Consider the following 9,602-nt stretch of genomic DNA (forward strand, 5'->3'; position numbering starts at 1 on the left):
TAATCACTTGCTGGATGATACTTTGTAATTATTTTTTTGTCATGTAACACATGACTCGAAGCACTTGGATTTTTGTTTTCTGTTTTTTAATTTATGCCAAAATAATAAGGCTATGTTTGATTCTCGGAAAATTTAAAGGAAAATGTGAGGAAAAAAAAGAAGAGAGGAATAGTAGAAGGAAAAGGAAAGGAAAATAAAATATAGATTTAAAGTCCAAAAATCATTTTATATGTTTCTTCAAATCCATCTGCACTTATTTTCTATCATTATATAAAGATTAAATAAATTTAAAATATATAAATTTTTAAGAAGTTTTAATTATATTTTATTTTATTTTGTATTTTTCATAGTGAAACGAAATATGAGAAAATTATTTCTTTTAGTATTTTTTTTCTTAATACTTTCCGTCAATCGAATATACCCTAATTGATTTGAAGAATAATATTCCCATACATTAAAAATATTCTTTTTTTCTTCTAAAATTAATAATGTGATGTTAAATTGTGTTTTTGGGAGTATTTTTTATTTGAATTGTAACGAATAATTGTTTTTTTTAGGAAATATTATAAGTGATTTTTTAATTTTTTAAAAATATTTTTAAAATTTTGTTAAATACATAGTTTTTCTTTGAAAGTTATTTTATTTTTTCTATTTTTTTATATTAGAAATATTTTTTCAAAGAATTGTCAAACAAACTCTAAAATAGCTTTAACAAGTGTTTATTATTGTTATTTTTGGATTAAATTAAATGAACCCTCCTAAATCATACCTAACTTTTTGTCCCACGTAAACCTCTCAATTATGTAAATGAGTCATCAATAACACCTTTGTCGGTAAGCTGTTCATCTCAGTAATGTTGGACCCATTCTCAAACTTATATGATATGCCTATCGAGAAGCAATTTTATTTGCCTTAAAATATAGCTCACATCCAAGCTCCTAAACTCCATGAGAATTATTCTTTTTAATTATTCCCTTGTTCTTATTATATGCTTTGATTAATTGCATATGTGCTCTTAAGATATTTTGATACTATTAATTGGAAATAAATTTTCATGTATTTTTTAAAATTAGAAAATTTATTTAAATTGAAATGTGTATGATTAGGAAATTTTATTTTAAGAAAAGATAAGTTGGAAAATGATTAGGAGTTGATTCTTAGAGATTTTAATTTTATTTAAAATCTTCTCAAATCTTTGAAATCTTTAAGAATAAAATCTTTATAGAATAATATTTTCCTATGTTGCACAAGATTTCGATGTGAAAAAAATAAGTTAATTTTGGAAATTCATGATAAATAATTTATAATTAAGAAAGTTACTAAAACAAGTGTTGAAACCTAAAGAAAAATATTTTGGTATTCTTAGTAAATTTTTATGAGAAGATACTTTTCAAAATTATTTATTTAAACTACTTGTTGCTAAAAAGATTGTTATTTCTTTAGAATTATTCATTTATTAAACTTTAGGAGGTTTTCTTGTTATTTCTCGGTAAACAAAGGATAACTGTACTTATAATTGGTCCTCCAGGCTCTTCCCCATAGAGAGAAGAGGAAACTATTCTATTTGGATAGTTCAATGATAAGGTGATTGATGCTCATGTCAATGAGAGCCCTCCAATTGGTGTAAACCTAAGTCCAACAATGTAGGAGCATCTTCCTTATGGAAGTTGAGCTTGAGATAAGAAATTTAAGTGAATTTCTACTCTTAAGATTTGTGTTTGTTGTTGTTGTTGTTATTGTTTCCTTTTATTTTCGATTTCTTGGGTCTATCCCTCTCTTCTAAATTAAAGATTAGCTATTTTTACTTCTAACCAACACTCACACCCCTAAAGCGACTACTTTTAGCACCGTTAATCTAAGATTCCTTGTGGAGATGACCTAATAGCTATATAATTGTTGGTTCTTTTTTTATTTTTTAGTTCAAGAGTTAAAAGTTTCAATGACCACTCTTGTTTAAGTTTTGTTCTTTTTATTTTAAAGTAGAAAAACCTTGTCAAACCACTTGCCTAGCTGACCTACCCTTATCACCAAATATCTCTTACAGGCTTAAGAGAATCTCATAGGTAGTGGCAATACCCATGTGTTGTTATTGAAACACATTATTAAGAGATCCAAGTATAATACATTGGACCTTCTCATTTTCCCTTTGCCATTGAGAATGGGCATCTTTCTCTTCTTGTATTGAAAATTCATTGGGAGTGGGTGGAATAGACTCTTGAATCACCATTTTCAACTATTTTATTGTGAGCACTATGTCTAGGTTTCGTTTCTAATTAACATAATCAAGTCCAATCAATTTATTATCAATGGGAATCAAGGTAATCGAGTTATAAAACATGATTCCCGTAATAAACAAAACATTCCATGTATTAATAAAGGAAGCTAAACATTCAAGACAAAAAAGGTAATTATTTTAGCAAAAATGTAGTGCTCTCAAACTACATATATCTATGCAAGGTATCCTAGTATTATAAGAATCAAGCTTTCTTTAATCATGTCATGACTCTTATTACTAAGGTAAAAACCCTTTCTAATTAATCAACCTACCCTAAACCTCAAAAGGTATCTTAAGACATATATTAGCATACCTTTGTGTTTAGTCCTTAGTTCATGCAAATGAGACCACTTTAGGTAATTCTACCACTTCATATCTAAGTTAAGTACATGACCAAGATCCTTAACATCAATGTTATCAAGTAAAGAGTTTCATCTTTAGGGTTAGTCAGTCACCCTATTTTTAGGATGGTGATGAACCCAAAATCAAGATGGACTCAATCTTAGAGGCTACAGGTTTGCTTATGACCCTTTTCCCACTTAATATATTGAGATAAAAGACTTTTGATATAATTTTGGTAACATTCCTAAAATAAATTATCCATCATAAGATTTTCCAAAATCCTTATTTATTACTTGAATTGGGATTTCTGTGCTGAGTAGAAATTGCATTCATATTCCTTATCTTTGGACTTTCCTTTTCCAATATAGTTCTTTTTCTTTTAGGGTGGGAGAACCTAAAGGACCACCTTAGGCGTTGTTTTCCTTTTTTCAAGGAGGAAGAGCTTGAAAAACCACCTTTTCTTAAACATAGGAAAGTTTTGAAAGAAATTGTAATTCAAATAACAACAACCAATTTATAAATAAATAAATAGTGGAGACAATCTTCAAGAAAATTTATTCTTTCAAAAAATTCAAAATTACCAACTTTTGAAAAACTTTTCAAAAATATTTCCTAACATATGCAATATAAATAAAAACATAAAAAAGAAATAAAATAAAAGAGAATCCCATGGCTTTAATGATCCTATTGCCTATTTAGCAACTCAAAGATTTGGATTTCTTCAATCCAAACATACGAAATTAATCCTACAAAAAAAACAAGGTTAGTAACTTTGCAAGGGACTAAAATCCCTTAAGAAAACCCTAAAATGGCCAAAAAAGAAAAAAAAAAAAAAAAAGTCACCATCAACACTTGAAAGGAGTTTAGTGCACTTGAAACACTTTCAACTCTTGATACAACTTTAAGTGTTGGAAGTAAGACTTGGGCGCTAATCCAACCACTCAAGCATTGCTATAAATGAGCATAAACTAAGAGTTGGTTTTTACATATTTGATTGTTGTTTTCTCCAAAAAAAATATCATTTTTTTTATAACTGTGCTAAACCACCTTTTGATTGCCTGGATTGCTTTTAAATACTTTATGGGTTACAAAAAATGGAAAAAAAAAACTTTTACATCCAAAAAGCAAAATCTTATTCTTCTTTCAAATTATCATTTACAACCTATTCTATGAAAAAAAAAAAAGTTTTTATGAAGAACAAAAATCCTATATCCCATTAATGGCACTTACAACTTATCCAGAGAAAAATGAAACCAAGCACAACAATAGTCATAATTATAACTATCAAATTATGATTACATATGTGTTCATTCCTAAGGCCATGGGATGAATAAAATGCCCTATAAAAATGAGATTTGTAAATCCTAGAAAAGTTCTAACATACTTCTTGCTAACATAAGGATTTAATACTATTTGTAGGAAATCCCAAATCACTCTATTCTCTATCCTAAAAGCAAGTTAGGAGCATGAAAATCTTCCTAAACCTCTAGATCCTATCCAACTAAAGCAAAAAACAAAATTTTAAACATGTATGATCTAGAAAAGTGCTTCACAAAACTTTATCCAAGATGTAGACATTACAAAATCAAATCTATGTGGTGAAGAATCAAATTGTAGTTGTCAGAAGTCTTATAGACCCATGATCTTTCGCCCAATGACTCTTTCTCGATCCTTAGTTGTAACAACCCGCTCCCAACCATATAGATATTATCCGTTTTTGACCCAAAGGGGTCCTCACGGCTTTAAAACACATATACTTGGTTAAGAGGACTCTCTACATATATAGCGCCAGGAATATTCTCCCCTTTTGTGATGTCTCACATTGGATAAGGGAGAATGTTCCTGGCGCTATATATGTAGAGACTTCTCTTAACCAAGTAGACGCGTTTTAAAGCCGTGAGGGCCCCTTTGGGCCCAAAGCGGACAATATCTACATGGTTGGGTGCGAGTCGTTACAAAATGGTATTAGAGCCGATCCCTGACCTCGGTGTGGGGTTTGTTTGGCCCCGTAGGGGTGTTCGTCTGTTTGGCCCCGCAATCCCATGGGACACAACGAGGACGTTGTGTCTGCATGGAGGGGTGTTTGTGATGTCCCAAATCGGATAGGGGAGAATGTTCCTGACGCTATATATGTAGAGACTCCTTTTAACCAAGTAGGCGCGTTTTAAAGCCGTAAGGGCCTCTTTGGGCCCAAAACGAACAATATCTACATGGTTGGGTGCGGGTCGTTACAAAAGGTCTTTTGTATGAAAAGTATGTTAGAACTTTATATTTTGTTTACAATAGAGAAATGTTGAGATATTATGTTTTATAAATTCAAATAATTGAAATAAGTGTTTGACTCAGGTTTGTTTGGCTCTTGTCAACGGGATATAATAGTTGACCTTTACATTTCTTGATAGAAAATGTAATTGATTTGGACTCCAGCCTCTAGGGGTTTGGTTAGAGGTTACTAGTACTAGTAGTGTTTGGTTCCGCCCACCTTAAAGGAACAATTTGAGGCTAGCCACCTATTTGAAAAATCTCACCTAACTGGGCACCATTTGATGTTTGATGATCAGAGAAAATAAATGATTTGAATGTTTTGATTGAATTTGATATGAAAATGTTTGAATCAGAATTGAAAGTGCATAGTTAAAAGTTTTGAATGTATTGGCAAAACTGACTCAAAGGTTTATGAAAATAATTAGTTATAATGTTTCCTATTTTGCAAGTGATTTTGAAATGTTTGATCCATGGACTACATTAATGTTCTTTATTGGGCTTTAAGCTCATTCCTATTTGTGGATTACTTTTCAGGTACCCTTAGTTTAGGCGAGGAATGATGGCTAGGTCGGGGAATGGTCATCATTAGGATTTTGCTTAGGATGTTATTTGGACATTGTTAGCTTATGAGTTTATGTTCCTTTGGATTATTTGGTTTTGGAAGCTATTTAGATATTGAGCTTTTAAATATTTTTTTTTTTGATAAGTTTGAAGTTGAGATATGGAGATTATGAAAATTTGTTAGCACTTGATTTATTTGAGTTTGCAATCTATTTGGATAATGGATTTTGGTTTATGGATGTTTAGTTTTAAAGTTAAGTTTGAAGATTTTAGAATTTTGTTTTGCTACTCTGAACAGGTTTTTGGTAATTGGTTACTTCTAGTTACAATATGATTGTTTGGGTCATGTTACACTTTAAGCCTTCGGGTTTGAGGTGTGAAATGATCGTCACAGCCTTGGAGTGGGTCTTGGGGCGTGACAGAGTGGTATCAGAGCCGATCCCTGACCTCGGTGTGAGGTTTGTTTGGCCCCATAGGGGTGTTCGTCTGTTTGGCCCCGCAATCCCATGGGACACAACGAGGACGTTGTGTTTGCATGATGGGGGGGGGGGGGGTGTTTATGATGTCCCACATCGGATAGGGGAGAATGTTCCTTGCGCTATATATGTAGAGGCTCCTCTTAACCAAGTAGACGCGTTTTAAAACCGTGAGAACCCATTTGGGCCAAAAGTGGACAATATCTACATGGTTGGGTGCGGGTCGTTACAAATGGTATCAGAACCGATCCCCGACCCCGGTGTGGGGGTTTGTTTGGCCCCGTAAGGGGTGTTTGTCTGTTTGTCCCCACAATCCCATGGGACACAACGAGAACGTTGTGTCTGCGTGGGGGGGGGGGGGGGGGGGGGGGTTGTGATGTCCCACATCGGATAAGGGAGAATGTTCCTGACGCTATATATGTAAAGGCTTCTCTTAACCAAGTAGACGCGTTTTAAAGCCGTGAGGGCCCCTTAGGCCCAAAGCGGACAATATTTACACGGTTGGGAGTGGGTCGTTACATTAGCACTCAAACGATGAGGTGTTTGGGATGGTAGAGGCTTAAGCTCTCTCTTGTCTTTCTAGATGGTTGAAGATGTCTAAAAAGTTGGAAACCATCACCCTTAATAGGGTATTTATAGGGTTTCCCACTTGGCTTAAGTGACTTGAACCCATTAAGGACTCGAGTTACTTAATCTAGCACAAAAAAGGTCCTAATTAATTAATTAGACCAATCTAAAGATGTCATTCAACCCACGTGCTATCTTATAAAATTACCAAAACATCGTTATGCACATAAGTGAACCAAGAGCTAATCTAACCCTACAAAATCGTGTTATCAAGTTATATGAGCTCAAACAGAAACCACTAGAACTCATAGAACATTACTAACTCTCTCAAAATACAATTTTAAAGTTGATTTAACATCTCACTACAAAGAATCAATTGTACTCCAATACCCGATGTGAATGATAATGACACACTAAGTGCTTGAATCCATTGTTATCCTTTGTTTATGGTCTTCCCATGAACTGGTATTCGTAGTCTAACAAAGTGAAAGCTATCAACCTTTTAAGACTACCTCTAATATCCTTAATTTACATATCCTCCTATGGTGTGATCAATTGACATATCTTAGCTTATTAAGAGTTTATATTAAGTTCTACTTAAGGAACTACTATGATTATAGTTTACATTAACACAACTCCTTAGGATCACCTAATGAGACACTTTATCTTAATCCCATGAGATATCATGGTGACTTTATTGAGAATACCTATTACTACCAATTTCCATCAATACCGACCCAATCCATAGAAAAATATATGACCACTTTAGGATCTCATCTATAGGTCAAAGTCAGTGCTAACTTTAATACAAACTTAGTATTCTCTCAAGGTTGAGAGGCAACACAATGAAGCAACTTGGTAAAATCATGACTACTTGATAACTTTATGTCATGACTCATCGTGTGTACTAATCAATGTGTAACCATACATACTAGGGCACTCACTAGGGGAAACCTATCTCAATGGTTAAGATCAATCATCCTTATAATTAAGATGTAGTGCACTACAACCTCTATGAGGTTTGCTTAGGCCCATGAATTGGTTATGAACAAGTCATTCACTTATAAGGAACCCGTGACTTGGATCTTCCATGCAACTCCCAATGCACCTAAGTCATGTACAATGTAAAAGACACATACCATTATTACAAAGTATAATGCATAGAAATAAAGACAAATAAAGGTGAATTGGAAATTTTATTAATAAATAATAAACTTCACATCATGTTTTTAAGGTTTCTATCCTAACAATGACTACCTAATAACCTTATGTCATAACTTACTATAGATTTTGTCCAATGTATAATCATATATACTAATGCACTCACCATGGGAACCCATCTTGATGGTCAAGACTAGTCATCCCTCTAATTAGGAAGTAGTACACTACAACTTCAAATGGATTGCCTAAGTTCAAGAACCAATTATGAACAAATCATCTACCTGTAAAGAATCCATGACTTGGATTTTCCATTCAACTCTTAATGCACCCAAGTCATGTACAATGCAAGAGATGTAGAGCAACATGCTCATGAGAATGTAATGTATGAAACAAGGATAAATTAAAGTGAAACTAGAATGTTATTAAATAATAAATAATAAATCCGCATTTGTTACATCATGTTATGCTTTTAAGGATTATATCATAATACTTATGAATGAACTTTTTGGATTAGGATAATAAATTAATTAGAACCTAAGAGGGCTAATAATTAATTAGAACCTAAGTGGGCTGAATTAGGTGGCCTAAGCTTAAGTAAGGCGCAAGTCACTTAAGCTCACAGGGAAGCCTATATAACCTTCTTAGGGGTTTGGGCTTCACTTTTGTCATCGTTTTCTAAAAGGAGAGGGAGTAAACCCTGACTATCCTCAAGAGAAAAGGAAAGAGAGAGATGGAGAAAGAGAGAGAGAGATCCTACCATTATTTTGTGCCAAGATCCATGAAGGGAGACATTAGGTAGAAGATGCTTAAGTAGATGAGTTTTATGACACTTTCGACATTTTTTTAAAATTGGATTCTATCTGAGAACATCCAAATCGCAAGTATGAAACTATGATATCTAGATCTATATTATATAATGGTTTTTAAATCTATGTTTCTATTGTGCTTAGATCTAGAGAAGTTTAGATTAATTTTCATACACCTTACATGATCTAGGGCCAAAGAACAGAGTAATCCGAGGTTCCCGACAAATCCATCTTTGGCATTCTACTTATCATGAGTACTCACATTTACAATTTTTTTTTGGTGAACAACAAAATGTTTCTCACTTAAGAATTTTTTGTTGTTCATCTATGTTTGTATTACTTTTCCTGAAAAGATTAAGATAGATCCTCAAAAGCATCTTGGGATTTATGTTGGTTTTTATTCTCCATTTATCATTTGATATTTGGAACCTCAAATAGTTGATGTTTGCATGACACATTTTTCTCACTGGCATGTTGATGAAATAATTTTCCTATCATTAGGGGAAAAAAAGTTAGTTATAGAAGAACGATGTGAAAATAATAAAATTACTTGAAATGCATCAATTTTCTTATCTTAATCCTTGAAAAAATGAATATGAACTAGAAATTCAAAAGATTATTCACTTGTAAGGAATTACAAATCAACTGCTAAATGTGGTCACTGATGCAAAGAAAGTGACAAAGTTATATATATCGGTTACAAATACTCTAATACGAATTGATATCTCTGTAGCAAACTTAACCAATATCACAACAAATGAATCTAAAACATGCTTTAAGCATGGTAAATCTATTGGCTCAGAAGATACAACTCAAAAAAAAAAAAACACAAGGAAAAGTACATGAAAAAGTTAACACTCTTGTAAAAGTTTAATCTAAAAATAGGCTATTAAATTTGATTGATTAATTCCAAGTTAATAATCAAATAGTCCCTAAAGAGGTACAAATTATACAATTAATCCCACAAAAAGGAATTAATACCTCAAAATAAGGAGACTTCTATTAGTCATCTAAATAGGAGAGAAAAATGGGATCAAAAGACACTCATTATGGACAATATGTTTTTTTCCCTAGTGGTTATTGACGTCATAAGAAATGATGAGGATCCTAAACCAAAAACTATGGACGAATACCAACATAGAAATTATT

The sequence above is a fragment of the Vitis riparia genome, chromosome 7 (genome assembly GCF_004353265.1).
Source record: "Vitis riparia cultivar Riparia Gloire de Montpellier isolate 1030 chromosome 7, EGFV_Vit.rip_1.0, whole genome shotgun sequence".
NCBI lineage: Eukaryota > Viridiplantae > Streptophyta > Magnoliopsida > Vitales > Vitaceae > Vitis > Vitis riparia.